Source organism: Pinus tabuliformis, chromosome 3_1 (assembly GCF_031772625.1).
Source record: "Pinus tabuliformis cultivar Carrire ecotype Pingquan chromosome 3_1, CPIR1, whole genome shotgun sequence".
Lineage (NCBI taxonomy): Eukaryota > Viridiplantae > Streptophyta > Pinopsida > Pinales > Pinaceae > Pinus > Pinus tabuliformis.
In genome coordinates this window covers 416,351,859-416,366,600 of record NC_142301.1, presented here as the reverse complement: position 1 = coordinate 416,366,600, position 14,742 = coordinate 416,351,859, and positions in this window count along the sequence as shown.

Sequence of the window (14,742 nt, the reverse complement as noted above, 5' to 3'; positions counted from 1 at the left end):
CATATGTTATCCCCTTCAAGCTTGCGATAAAAAATATATGGGGTATTTGCCATAAATGGTGGGGGAAAAGTGAAAGCGATCATCTCTTGTATTCTGTAAAGGAAACATGTCGCTCTTGAACATGACACTCATTTGTTGCTCGTGTTAGGTTTGGGATATCCTTACTTAGTCACTTTCCTTCTTATGTTTGGGCAATCCATTTTTCCTCTCATTTGATTATACCACTTCGTCACCATGACCTTCATCTTATGTTGAGTCAAATGCTGCCAAACTCTGAAGTCGTGTTGCCAATATGTTCAAGAGAAGTCCTATCTACAGTTCTTTACTGCCTATACACTATCTGAATTTCTACCATAGTCTTGGATCACACTTATTTACTCTACTGCATCCTTTTGTTTCATGTCGATGATGTGGGATTCATTATGACCCTCCTTCGACGGATCACTTCTTGTCAACTTTAGCTCATTATTCAAGAAGATGATCTAGAAAATTCCTTCTAGTACCTTAGAGCTTGCATGCCTCAATGACAAGTTCTTCACATTCGATGACATGTTTACAGCATTGACCTTCGATAGGATGATTCCATGGGTGTTTGACTTTAGCTTCACGTTTCACAGTTGTGGATTGTGCTGATTGTACCTTGAGAACCATTGTCATTATTGGTGGTTTCTCTTATGTATATTAACAGTTTACATCATTGACTGATAATCAGGTGGTTTTCTATCATGCTCGACTTTGACACGTCTATTCACATGTTATAAATCGTACATCAATCAGGTCGAGACGGAGCACAAGACCTTGGATTTTGTTTGATAAAATCCAGGTTGTGTGGAGTTATGAGTTATTCATGATTGTACACATGTTTCCTCTGGACAGATGGCTGCAACCATACCATGGGTCCATATTCACGATCTTTTTTATTTGAATAGTTATGACCATACCGAGGATATTTCCACATGATCCCTCCTATTTGGATGGTTGCGTCCATATTGTGGATTCATGTATTATTATATTCCTATTCATGTATCATTAGGCATGATCATCATAGATGTTAGATATGTATATGTATATGCATATGCTTGATTTACAGGTCTCCTGACGATGTTGTTCTTGTCCTTACATTGACTTGTAAAGAATCTCAACCATCACTCCCTAATATGCCTTCATGTTTTACGGGGTATTTATTACATAGTATTTTGTCACACCTGTTCACTTCCTGTCCATACCACGAAGTGCCAAAACATTGACTACTATGCAACATATCCATCATGATATACAAACTGAAGCCTCCCTGAAAAATCAAAGAAAAACTACACTAAAACCATTCTGAAGAAAGTTTCCTAAAAACCTAATTTTTGGCATCAACGCATTTTTCTCCACTGCGTGCCCATGCTGATGGAAGGTTGCTCAATTATACAATCGCGTTGCCAGGGCAAGTTTTCATAGGAAAACCTATGATGAACATCTTCTAGCAAGTTTTCCCAAATTGGAGGAGAAGCTTCACCCACTAGAACCTTCGGGAATAGCAAGCTGGATATTGGTTGTTGTTGATATGGTTGAGCTCTCTCATTTGGGTATTTTGATCTTATCATCATGGGATTTCCCCTTGAGATGTGGACCTTCCTCCCTCTTTTTTTGATCCCTAACTCCCTTTCTCTTCCTATAAGTTCACTCCCTTCCATCCCTAAATGGTTGCTCATTGATTGATGCATCCCTATGTTGAGATTATGCTTACATGCTACCCATTATACCTTGGAGAAGGAGTGCTTGAAGAGTCTTTGATTGGACTTGGACATCCACCAAAAGGAGGTCTCCAAAATCAAGGCATATGTTGTATGCTTCCCTTTTTAGCTTATTAATATATACATCTTATGTTCACTTTCCATAATTATGTAAATGTTTATGCTATTAGCTTAATACTCCTTGATCTATTAAGTAGTTTATGTTTGATGTATGCCATATATGTTGTTGCATCTTGCATATTTCTTTGATCTTCCTTGCAGGTACTCGGACACGAAGAACAAGTAAGGAGCAAGGCCTGGAGTGAAAGATTCAAATCCATCGCTAAGGATCGAGAGATTATCATCATGGCGAGGTAGGTTTCTCCTTCTCTCTGCATTTGTCGAACATAAGCTAAGAAAGTGTATGTTAGTTTGTTTAGTTTGTTGCTAGACCCACTCATTGGGCTAGAGGGATTGCCTCTGTCCATAGAGGGGATTTTCCTTCACAACAAATGGAAACTCCACTGGGGTAGCTATAGCCTTTTCATCTTCCTTTCCCAACTGATCTCTTGATTAGTTTGACCGACCATTGTGTTCTTAGTTAGTTTGGGTTTATATAGGTCTGCACAATCACTGGTTTCTATCTTAGAGTGCTCAGTCTAGAATTGTTTGTGAAATTATTTTTATTTTTTTCTTTATTCCTTGCCTAGCATGCTTTTTTCTTTGACAGTGCTATTTCCAGCTCACTTTTTGTTAAAAAAGTTGCACTGATCCCTTGTTCAACACCATTTTGGCCATAACAGTTGTGCTGATCCATAGGATTGGCAAAAAACCTAGGGTTTCTCTACTAAACTCCAGTGTGTCTGAGCCCCTGAGGTCTTGCTTTGTCCTACATGACTGGATTTATTTGTATTTTGATTGATTACCTCATTTTATTAGCAAATTCTTACTTCTTTGAACTTTCAAGTGTTTGAGTGCAATTGGATTGATTTTAGGGTTTATAGGTCGTTTGATTGTCACTTGCCGCTTGTGAGTGTCATTGAGTCTTTGGTTTGCTGAATGATTAGGTCTGTTCATCTGGTAAAATCACTTGAAACATTGATTTACATTGGTTTTGGTTTGTCTTGTGCAAAGTTTTTTTTCATGTGTACTAGGTCATCTTGCATTTGAAATCCATCTTTGTCATTTATCAAGCATAGATTACATTGTTTGGTTTACAAACTAAAATGAGTATATTTTCTTATCTATTCAAAAGAGAAAGTGAAAGACATTTTCATTGAGTGCTTTTGAATTTGGTGTTACTTTGATTGATGCCTTGTTTTCATTAGGAGTATTTTGAATCAAAATCTTCATTTTTGCTTTAGTTGAAGCTTAGTTGAAGCTGTGTTGAGTCCCAAAACTTTGATCTCACACTCTTCACAAAAACTAAAGACTTGATCTCTATTAGATCATAGAAACACTTTACAAATTGACCAAAATGATGAAAAGACTAAATATGACTTTGATTACTATAGCATAGGACTCTAACATTGGCTCCAATGGGAACGACGTCCTCCCTGTGGGGTGCCAAAGAACACCATAGACCATGTGCTTGATCCATTGGGTTTCTCCCAACCTCGAAGAATGAAACCTGCAAACTATGACCTGCAATCTAACTGACCAAAATTGTACATGTTAGAAGCTAAAACTGAAAATTGAAATAAATGTTTTCCCAACAAGCTTATTGCACATCATTTCCTACTCTAACATGCTGAAGAACTACTAAAATCAAGTGATACAAAAATGTCAGTGAAGCCAATCAAGTAGCTACTGAAATAAGTGGATTGCTTGATTATGCTTGCACCATATGGAAATTGGACAGTGTAATGGCAGTGGCAACTCATGATGCATCCGGTCTCCATATTGAAAACATGATTGAAAACACAAGCTGAAAAAACCTTCCATATAGTGAGCTACAAGATCATAAAAGACATGATTTTTTCGATGATCCTTAAGGTATTCAATGACTGGATCATTAAGGTTGAATTTTTTAGATGTATTATCTATGTCAAACCATGACTTCAACTTTGAATTTTCAAATTCGTTACAAAGACAAAACATTCTTCCATCGTGAGAAACAAGGGAAACACTACCTCCTTTTGTTTTGGCTAGAAAAAGCTTTCAAAAGATTGACTCTGATCTTGGAAGTTGTGGGACTGTATTTGAGCCTCTAAGACCTCAACATCTCTCTCAAGTTTTAGAATAAATTTTCCTAGAAAATTGGCTTTATCTATGGAAGAAAATTTGCATGAATTTAAATAAATAGATAAAAACTTTGAAAAATCTTCATGAGTCTGATCATCATCAAAATTGTCCTAATTTTTCATAAAAACTTCAAATAAATAGGATTTGTCACATACCTTGTCATCTTGATTGATTAGGAAAATGGATTTGTACTTTAAACTCTAAATTTTTTGGATGGTGGAGTCACCATGGATGTTCTGAACTCGAAATTGTTTGACAGTGGAGCTGCATAGTGAATAATGCATAGCCTTCTTGTGTCTGATCACTATTCACCATCGATAATCAGATCTGAAACTTGATGGTCCTTTCCCGGGGAAGATAGAACCTTTCGCTCCCCAATAACGACATCACTATGTTAGCACTTCGTAATTCCTCCAAGTTGAGGAGAGGAACCCAAAGGTAACCACAAACCAATATTTAGGGTCGGAAGCTAGCCCTTCCAAACTGAGAGAGGGATCTCTCTTATGAAATTATCTAGATCTTAGGCTAGGTCTATAGATTAAGGTAGAATAATTTCAATAGTTTGATGGCAGGGAGAAGGAAAATCCATTAAGCATGGAGTCAAATATAGCTAATTATTTTCACTGCCATGATGGGAAAATGAAGAATACTTAGACAGGGGAAAGGTATGAAACCTTTATGGTGTCTTTGTAAAAAAAATTGTAGATAGGTGAGTAGAGGAATAATGGAATTAATAATATCTAAAGAATCTAGTTGAGGATGAATTTTAGATATTATGGTGGAGGAAAAAACACTTAAATGTTTAGTTACTTACAATAGAGCACCTAAAATTGAGTTTTGAAAAGAATTTGTTTAACTAAAAACTGAATGTATAACATTTAAGCATGACCATAACATAATATATGAAATAACAAAGACACAAACACCATAAATGATTGAAACAAGAATCCTTGAACAAGTAGACTTCGGCCTTCATCATTCACTAAATTTTTTATATGGAATTGTACAATGCACAATGTTTTTTCTCTATCACATGCTGACCAATGCCTTTCTCATAGAAATTTACAAAATATATAGGATATTTTTTTTTCCAAGCTAAGGAGGTCAAGTTCAACCATTTCCCCAAAGAAATAATTAGTTACATTAAAATTTAGAACTGTCTGCTAGGAAATAGGGATCAAATTTATGGAAAATAGGAGGCTTTTGTATATGATCTTTTTTTAGAGAAACCTCTCTTAGTGTTCGAAAATTCTTCTCCAGCTCCTCTGAATCTGCGCCCAAATATAATAACTAAAAATAGAAATGACGAAATCTAAAACACATAGCTTGTAAAGATTCATTAGAATATCCCAATGCGTGACACCTGTAAAGATACTAAAGGAGGTTCTTCTTACTTATATTGTGTTTGAGAAAAAACTCTTTAGGTTTTCCAAATTTCATTTCCCGTTGTTCAGAATCTGATTTTGAAAATGGTTATGAAAACATTCTATGTGCATCAAACTTCCTTTTCATGCTATATAATCAATGCTTAAATCTTGATGTCTTCTAAGAATACTAATGAACTTGTAACAATCTACACATCATCCTTCAACATACCAAAGCAATAATATAATCATTGTGGAATCGTTTCATACACCTGTGACTAATCTTTCACATATTGAAAGGAAAATATAAATCCTGTGGATGTGAATATGCAAGCCACTTAAGGACACTTGTCATAACCATATAAATTGACTTCAAGACGTCTGGAGTTGGATTGAAGGATTAAACTACTGACTATGTGGATGCACAACAAATTTGTTTTTTTACTTCCTTCTTCAGAGAAAAAAAAAAATGCAGCAAAAATGGGGTGAATTCACCATTATCAAACTTTTGACCATCTTCTGGATTTTTGAATGTGTCAGACATGTGGAAGAAAACCTTTGAAACATCAGATTCCTATTAGAACACATTTGTTCAAATTGTAAACCTCCATTCTTGAAATTCATCTTCTACAGAAAAAAAACACAATGACTAAGCGCAAAAAAAATTCACATGCATGGATTTGGCCAAGTGTTGAAGCCTATGGTTGGGTAATATGGTTGATGGATGATGTTGACAATCCCAAGTACCTTCTTTGAACCTCCATAGATAAGAAGGAGAGCCAAAACTCTAATCTCACACTCTTCACAAAAAGTAAGGACTTGATATCTATGAGATCATAGCAACACTTTACAAATTGACCAAAATGATGAAACGACTAAAACTTACTTTGATTACTATAGCATAGGACTCTAAAATTGTCTCCAATGGGGATGGAATCCTCCCTGTAAGGTGCCAAATAATATCGTAGACCATGTGCCTGATCCATTGGGTTGCTCCTAACCTCGAAGACCACAACCTGCAAACTATGACTTGCAATGTAAATTACCAGAATTGTACATGTTGGAAACTAAAACTGAAAGTTGAAATAAATAATTTTCCAACAATGTTATTGCACACCATTTACTACTCTAACATGTTGAATAAATACTGAAATCAAGCGAGACAAAATTTCAGTGAAGCCAATCAAGAAGTTGTTGAAATAAGTGGATTGCTTGTCTGTGCTTGCACCATATGGAAGTTGGAGAGTGTAATGGTGGTGGAAACTCATGATGAATCTGGTCTCCATATTGAAAACATGATTGAAAACAAAAGATAAAAAAAACCTTCCATATAGTGAGCTACAATATCATAAAAGGAATGATTTGTTCGATGATCCTCAAGTTCTTCAATGTCTGGATCATCAAGGTTGAATTTTTCATTTGTATTCTCTATTTCAAACCATGATTTCAAATTTGAATTGTCAAATTTGTGTTCAAAGAAAAATGTGAGGATCAAGGGAAACACTACCTCCTTTTGTTTTGGCTGGAAACGTATTTAAAAACATTGGCTCTGATCTTGGAATCTGTGGGACTGTATTTGAGCCTCTAAGACCTCAACTTCTTTCTCAAGTTTCAAAATAAAATTTCCAAGAAAATTAGCTTTATTTATTGAAGAAAATTTGCATGAATTTAAATAAATAGATAAATGCTTTGAAAAAGTTTCATCAATCTGATCATCATCAAAATTGTCCCAATATTTTTTAATACCTTCAATAGAAATATGATTTGTCACATACCCTATCATCTTCATTGATTAGGAAAATGGATTTGTACTTTAAACTCTGATTTTTTTGGGTGATGGAGTCGCCATGGATGTTCTGAACTCTGTACTATTTGACAATGGAGTTTCCCAATGAATAATGCAGAACCTTCATGTGTCTGATCAATGTTCACAATCAATAATAAACTCTGAAACTTGATTGTTCTTTCCCAGGGAATATGGAACCTTTTGCTCCTCAGCAATGACACCACTATGTTAGCACTTCGTAATTCCTCTAGGATGAGGAGAGGAACCCAAAGGTAACCACAAACCAATCTTTAGGGATGGAAGCTAGCCCTTCCAAACCCAAAGAAGGCTATCTATTATGAAATCTTCTATATCTTAAGCTAGGTCTATAGATTAAGGTAGAATAATTTCAATAGTTCGATGGAAGGGGAGAGAGAAAATCCAATGGCCATGGAGTCAAATTAGGCTAATGATTTTCAGTGCTATGTTGGGAAAGTTAAGAATCCTTATACAGGGGCAAGGTAGGAAACCTTTGTCATGTCTTTGTCAAGTTTCGTTGTAGATAGGTGACTAGATGAATAATGGAATTGATAATATCTAAAGCATCTAGCCGAGGATGAATTTTAGATATTATGGTGGAGGAAAAACCACTAAAATGTTTAGTTACTTATAATAGAGCACCTGAAAGTGAATTTTGAAATTAATTTTTTTAACTAAACACTAAAGACACAAAGACACAAACACCATAAATGATTGAAACAAGAATCCTTAAACAAGTAGACTTCGACCTTCATCATTCACTGAAATTTTTAAATGGAACTGTAGAATGCACAATGTTTTTTTTCTATCACACACTAACCAATGCCTTTCTCATAGACATTTACAAAATAACAAAGACACAAACACCATAAATGATTGAAACAAGAATCCTTGAACAAGTAGACTTTGACCTTCATCATTCACTGAAATTTTTAAATGGAACTGTACAATGCACAATGTTTTTTCTCTATCACACGCTAACCAATTCCTTTCTCATAGACATTTACAAAATATATAGGAAAAACTGTTTTCCAAGCTAAGGAGGTCAAGTTCAACCATTTCCCAAAAGAAATAATTAGTTTCATCAAAATTTAGAATTATCTGCTAGGAAATAGGGATCAAATTTATGGAAAATAGGGGTCAAATATTAGATCAGATATCTTGAATCATGACATTTGTTACAAAACTGAAGGAGGTTTTTGTATATGATCTTTTTTTTTAGAGAAACCTCTCTCAGTGTTCAAAAATTCTTCTCCAGCTCCTCTGAATCTGCGCCCAAATATAATAACTAAAAACAGAAATGACGAAATCTAAAACACATAGTTTGTAAATATTCATTAGAATATCCCAATGCATGACACCCGTGAAGATACTAAAGGAGGTTTTTTGTAATTAGATTGTGTTTGATAAAAACTTCTTTAGGTTTTCCAAATTTCATTTCCTGTTGTTTAGAATCTGATTTTTAAAATGGTTATGAAAACATTCTCTGTGCAATAAACTTCCTTTTCATACTATATAATCAATGCTAAATGTTGATGTCTTCTAATAATACTAATGGACTTGTATCAGTCTACACATCATCCTTCAACATACCAAAACAATAATCTAATCATCGTGGAATCATTTCATACACCTGTGACTAATCTTTCACATATTGAAAGGAAAATATAAATCTTGTGGATGTGAATCTACAAGCCACTTAAGGACACTTGTCATAACCATATAAATTGATTTCAAGAGGTTTGGATTTGGATTGAAAGGTTAAATTACTGACTGTGTGGATGCGCAACAAATTTGATGTGTTACTTCCTTCTTCAGAAAAAAACACAGTAAAAATGGGGTGAATTCACCATTCTCATACTTTTGACCATCTCCTAGATTTCTGAATGTTTTAGACATGTGGAAGAAAACCTCTAAAACATCATATTCCTATTAGAATAAATTTGTTCAAACTGTAAACTTCCATTCTTGAAAATCATCTCCTACAGAAAAGAAAAAAAAACACAATGAGTGAGCGCAAAAAAAATTCACATGCATGGATTTGGCCAAGTGTTGAAGCCTATGGTTGGGTAATATGGTTGATGGATGATGTTGACAATCTCAAGCACCTTCTTTGAACCTCCATAGATAAGAAGGAGATCCAAAATTCTAATCTCATACTCTTCACAAAAAGTAAGGACTTGATCTCTATGAAATCATAGCAACACTTTACAAATTGATCAAAATTATGCAACGACTAAAACTAACTTTGATTACTATAGCATAGGACTCTAAAATTGTCTCCAATGGGGATGGAATCGTCCCTGTAAGGTGCCAAAGAATATCGTAGACCATGTGCCTAATCCATTGGGTTGCTCACAACCTCGAAGACCACAACCTACAAACTATGACCTACAATCTAACTTACCAAAATTGTACATGTTGGAAACTAAAACTGAAAGTTGAAATAAATAATTTTCCAACAATGCTATTGCACACTATTTCCTACTCTAACATGTTGAATAAATACTAAAATCAAGCGATACAAAATGTCAGTGAAGCCAATCAAGTAGCTTCTATAATAAGTGGATTGCTTGTCTGTGCTTGCACCATATGGAAATTGGAGAGTGTAATGGTGGTGGAAACTCATAATGCATCCAGTATCCATATTGAAAACATGATTGAAAACAAAAGCTAAAAAAAACCTTCCATATAGTGAGCTAAAATATCATAAAAGGAATGATTTGTTCGATGATCCTCAAGTTCTTCAATGTCTGGATCATCAAGGTTGAATTTTTCATATGTATTATCTATTTCAAACCATGATTTCAACTTTGAATTGTCAAATTCGTGTTCAAAGAAAAAAAATTCTTCCATCGTGAGGATCAAGGGAAACCTTACCTCCTTTTGTTTTGGCTGGAAAAAGATTTCAAAACATTGGCTCTGATCTTGGAATTTGTGGGACTATATTTGAGCCTCCAAGACCTCAACTTCTTTCTCCAGTCTCAAAATAAATTTTCCAAGAAAATGAGATTTATCTATTGAAGAACATTTGCATGAATTCAAATAAATGGATAAATACTTTTAAAAAGTTTCATCAATCTGATCATCATCAAAATTGTCCTAATATTTCTTAATACCTTCAATAGAAACATGATTTGTCACATACCCTGTCATCTTCATTGATTAGGAAAATGGATTTGTACTTTAAACTCTGAATTTTTTGGGTGATGGAGTTGCCATGGATGTTTTGAACTCTGTACTGTTTGACAATGGAGTTTCCTAGTGAATAATGCACAACCTTCTTGTGTCTAATCAATGTTCACCATCAATAATAAACTCTGAAACTTGATGGTTCTTTCCCAGGGAAGATGGAACCTTTCGCTCCCTAGCAATGATGCCACTATGTTAGCACTTCGTAATTCCTCCAGGATGAGGAGAGGAACCCAAAGGTAACCACAAACCAATCTTTAGGGATGGAAGCTAGCCCTTCCAAACCCAAAGAAGGCTCTCTATTATGAAATCTTCTGTATCTTAAGCTAGGTCTATAGATTAAGGTAGAATAATTTCAATAGTTTGATGGAAGGGGAGAGAGAAAATCCAATGGGCATTGAGTCAAATTAAGCTAAAGATTTTTAGTGCTATGATGGGAAAATGAAGAATCCTTAGACATGGGAAAGGTAGGAAACATTTATCATGTCTTTGTAAAGTTTCATTGTATATAGGTGAGTAGATGAATAATGGAATCGATAATATTTAAAGCATCTACTTGAGGATGAATTTTAGATATTATGGTGGAGGAAAAGACACTAAAATATTTAGTTACTTATATTAGAGCACCTGAAAGTGAATTTTGAAATGAATTTTTTTAACTAAATACTAAAGACATAACATTTAAGCATGACCATAACAGAAGATATGAAATAACAGAGGCAAGAGATAAACATCACCATAAATGATTGACACATGAATTCTTGAACAAATAGACTTCGACCTTCATCTTTCGCTAAAATTTTCAAATGGAACTATACAACAGACAATGTGTTTTTCTCTATCACATGCTGAACAACCCCTTTCTCATAGAAATTTACAAAATATATAGTAAAAACACTTTCCCAAGCTAAGGAGGTTGAGTTCAACCATTTACCCAAAGATAGAATCAGTTACATTAAAATTTAGAACTATCTGCTAGGAAATAGGGATCAAATTTCTAGAAAATAGGGGTCAAATATTAGATAATATCTCTTAAATAATGACATTTGTTACAAAACGGAAGGATTTTTTTGTAGATGAGCTTGTGCTTGAGAGAAACGCCTCTCAGTTTTCGAAAATTCTTGTCCAACTCCTCAGAATATGCGCTCAAAGATCATAACTAAAACATGAAATAAAAAAATCTAAAGGAAATAGGTTGTAAATATTCATTCTAATATCCCAATCTATGACACCTATGAATAAACTGAATAAGGTTTTTGTTACTTTGTTCATTTTTGAAGAAAACCTCTTTTTCAAATTTCATTTCCCCTTGTTCAGAATCCAATTTTGAAAATGATGATGAAAACAATTTGTGTAGCGAAATTCCTTTTCATACTATATAATCAATACTTGAATGTTTATGTCTTCCGAGCATACTAATGAACTTGTATCAATATACACATCATCCTTCAACATACCAAAACAATATGATCATCCTAGCATCTTTTCATACACCTCTCACTAAACTTCCACATATTAAAAGGAAAATATAAAACGTGTGGATGTGAATTTGCAAGACACTTAAGGACACTTGTCATAACCATATAAATTTATTTCAAGAGGTCTAGAGCCAGATTGAAGGGTTAAACTAGTGTGGAAGCATGGAAAATTTGTTGTGTTACTTCCTTCTTCAGAAAAAGCGCAGCAAAAACCTAGCGAATTCACCATTCTCATACTTTTGAACATCTCCTCGATTTCTGAATGTGTCAGACACGTGTAAGGCAACCTATAAAACATCAGATACCTATTAGAAGACATATGTTCAAACTATAAACCTCCATTCTTAAAAATCATCACCTACAGAGAAAACGCAGTGATTGAGCGCAACAAAACTTCACTTACATGGGTTTGGCCAAGTGTTGAAGTCTATGGTTGGGTAAGATGGTTGATGGATGATGTTGACAATCTCAAGTACCTTATTTGAACCTCCAAACATAAGGAGTGACAAACTCTAATTTCACACTCTTCATAAAAAATAAGGACTTGATCTCTATTAGATCATAGAAACACTTTACAAATTGACCAAATGATGAAAAGACTAAATCTGACTTTGATTACTATAGCATATGACTTTAAATTGGCTCCAATGGGGATGGTGTCCTCCCTATGAGGTTCCAAAGAACATCGTAGACCATGTTCCTGATCCATTGGGTTTCTCCAAACCTTGAAGAATGCAACCTGTAAACTATAACCTGCAATCTAATTGACCAAAACTGTACATGCTAGAAACTGAAACTGAAAGTTGAAATAAATACTTTACCAAAAAGCTTATTCCACACCATTTCCTACTCTAACATATTTAAGAATTATTGGAATCAAGTGATACAAAAATGCCATTGAAGCCAATCAAGTAGTTGCTGAAATAAGTGGATTTCCTGACTGTGCTTGCACCATATGGAAATTAGAGAGTGTAATGGTGGTGGCACTTCATGATGCATCTGATATCCATATTGAATAAATTTATTGAAAACACAAGCTAGAAAAGCATTCCATATAGTGAGCTACAGGATCATAAAAGACATGATTTGTTTGATGATCCTCAAGGTATTCAATGATTGGATCATCAAGGTTGAATTTTTCAGATGTATTCTCTATGTCAAACCATGACTTCAACTTTGAATTATCAAATTCGTGTTCAAAGACAAAACATTCTTCCATCATGAGAAACAAGGGAAACACTACCTCCTTTTGTTTTGGATGGAAAAATATTTCAAAATATTGGCTCTGATCTTGGAATTTGTAGGACTATATTTGAGCCTCTAAGACATCAACATATCTCTCAAGTTTTAGAATAAATTTTCCAATAAAATGAGATTTATCTATGGAAGAACATTTGCATGAATTTAAATAAATAGATAAAAACTTTGAAAAAGCTTCATCAATATGATCATCATCAAAATTGTCCCAATATTCCTTAAAACCTTCAATAGAAATAGGATTTGTCACATACCCTGTCATCTTGATTGATTAGGAAGATGGATTTGTAATTTAAACTCTGAATTTTTTGGATGGTGGAATCACCATGGATGTTCTACACTCTGGACTATTTGAAAATGGAGTTGTCTAGTGAATAATGCACAACCATCTTATGTCTAATCATTGTTCACCATCAGTAATTAGATCTTAAACTTGATGGTTCATTCCCGGGGAATGTCGAACCTTTACTCCTTGGCAATCGCACCACTATGTTATCACTTTGTAATTCCCCCAGGCTGAGGAGAGGAACCCAAAGGTAACCACAAACCAATCTTTAGGGCTAGAAGCTAGCCCTTCCAAACCTAGAGAGGGCTCTCTCTTATGAAATATTCTGGATCTTAGGCTAGGTCTATATATTAAGGTAGAATAATTTCAATAGTTTGATGGTAGGGGAGAGGGAAAATCCATTGGGCATGGAGTCAAATTAAGCTAATGATTTTTAGTGCTATGATGGGAAAATGAAGAATCCTTAGGCAGGGGCAAGGTAGGAAACCTTTATGGTGTCTTTGTGTTGGGACAGGGTCCCTTGGGTCAATTTTGTAATAGTTTTTGTTAATTTTGTAAAGTCTCCACATTTTGAGGAGCAAAGCGCGAAGGTCGTTAGAAGTCAAAGCATCTTTAGGAAGGTCAAATCCCCTTAGTATGTTAGAAGTTAAGATGTTTTGTGACCCGCCCATGGTTCGCGAACCATGGTATTGTAAAAGAAGATGCTATAAAAAGGAGTCATAGAGAGTCATAGGAGATCAGTCAATGGAAGATCCAGGTATGGGAAAGTGATCTAAGGCAGAAGAGTTTTTTATTTGTACTTACACAAAGGGGAAGGCTCTTGCAGCTGTGTGCGCGGAGACCTTGGTAAGTCCACAGCTGAGTGTGCGGGCCCCTGCAGCTGTGTGCATAGGGAAGAAAGAGTTTGTAACAGAAGGATTGAACATAATAAAGACTATTTTGGAGCAATATTTGTTTATCTACATGTTTATGTTTACTTCTGCAATTACTGTGAATTAACTTTGTTTATCTACAATTATCATAAAAAACACTTAATATATGTGTGAAAGTGGTAGATATGTTATATTAGTCAATGTTATGAATGTTTAAAGTAATCGATGCAGAGTTATATCTTCTTTTTGTAAGTTATTGTATTTCCCATGTTTCAAGGGCTAAGGTTCATGAAGATCAATATAAATCCCTAGGAGTAAAATAAACCCATCATACAGACCTATGGATGCAGAGACCTAGTTCTATCATCCCCCAATACTACCTCGGGCAAGACTACATCCTGCACTACATGGGTTGTTGCCGAAAGGGCCGACAGTGTAGGGTTTTGTTGGTTGGCACAACTAACTCTAAACCTGGGTCTAAACCCCCTCAAGCCAACAAATGGTTCTAGTGCTAGGACCTGGAT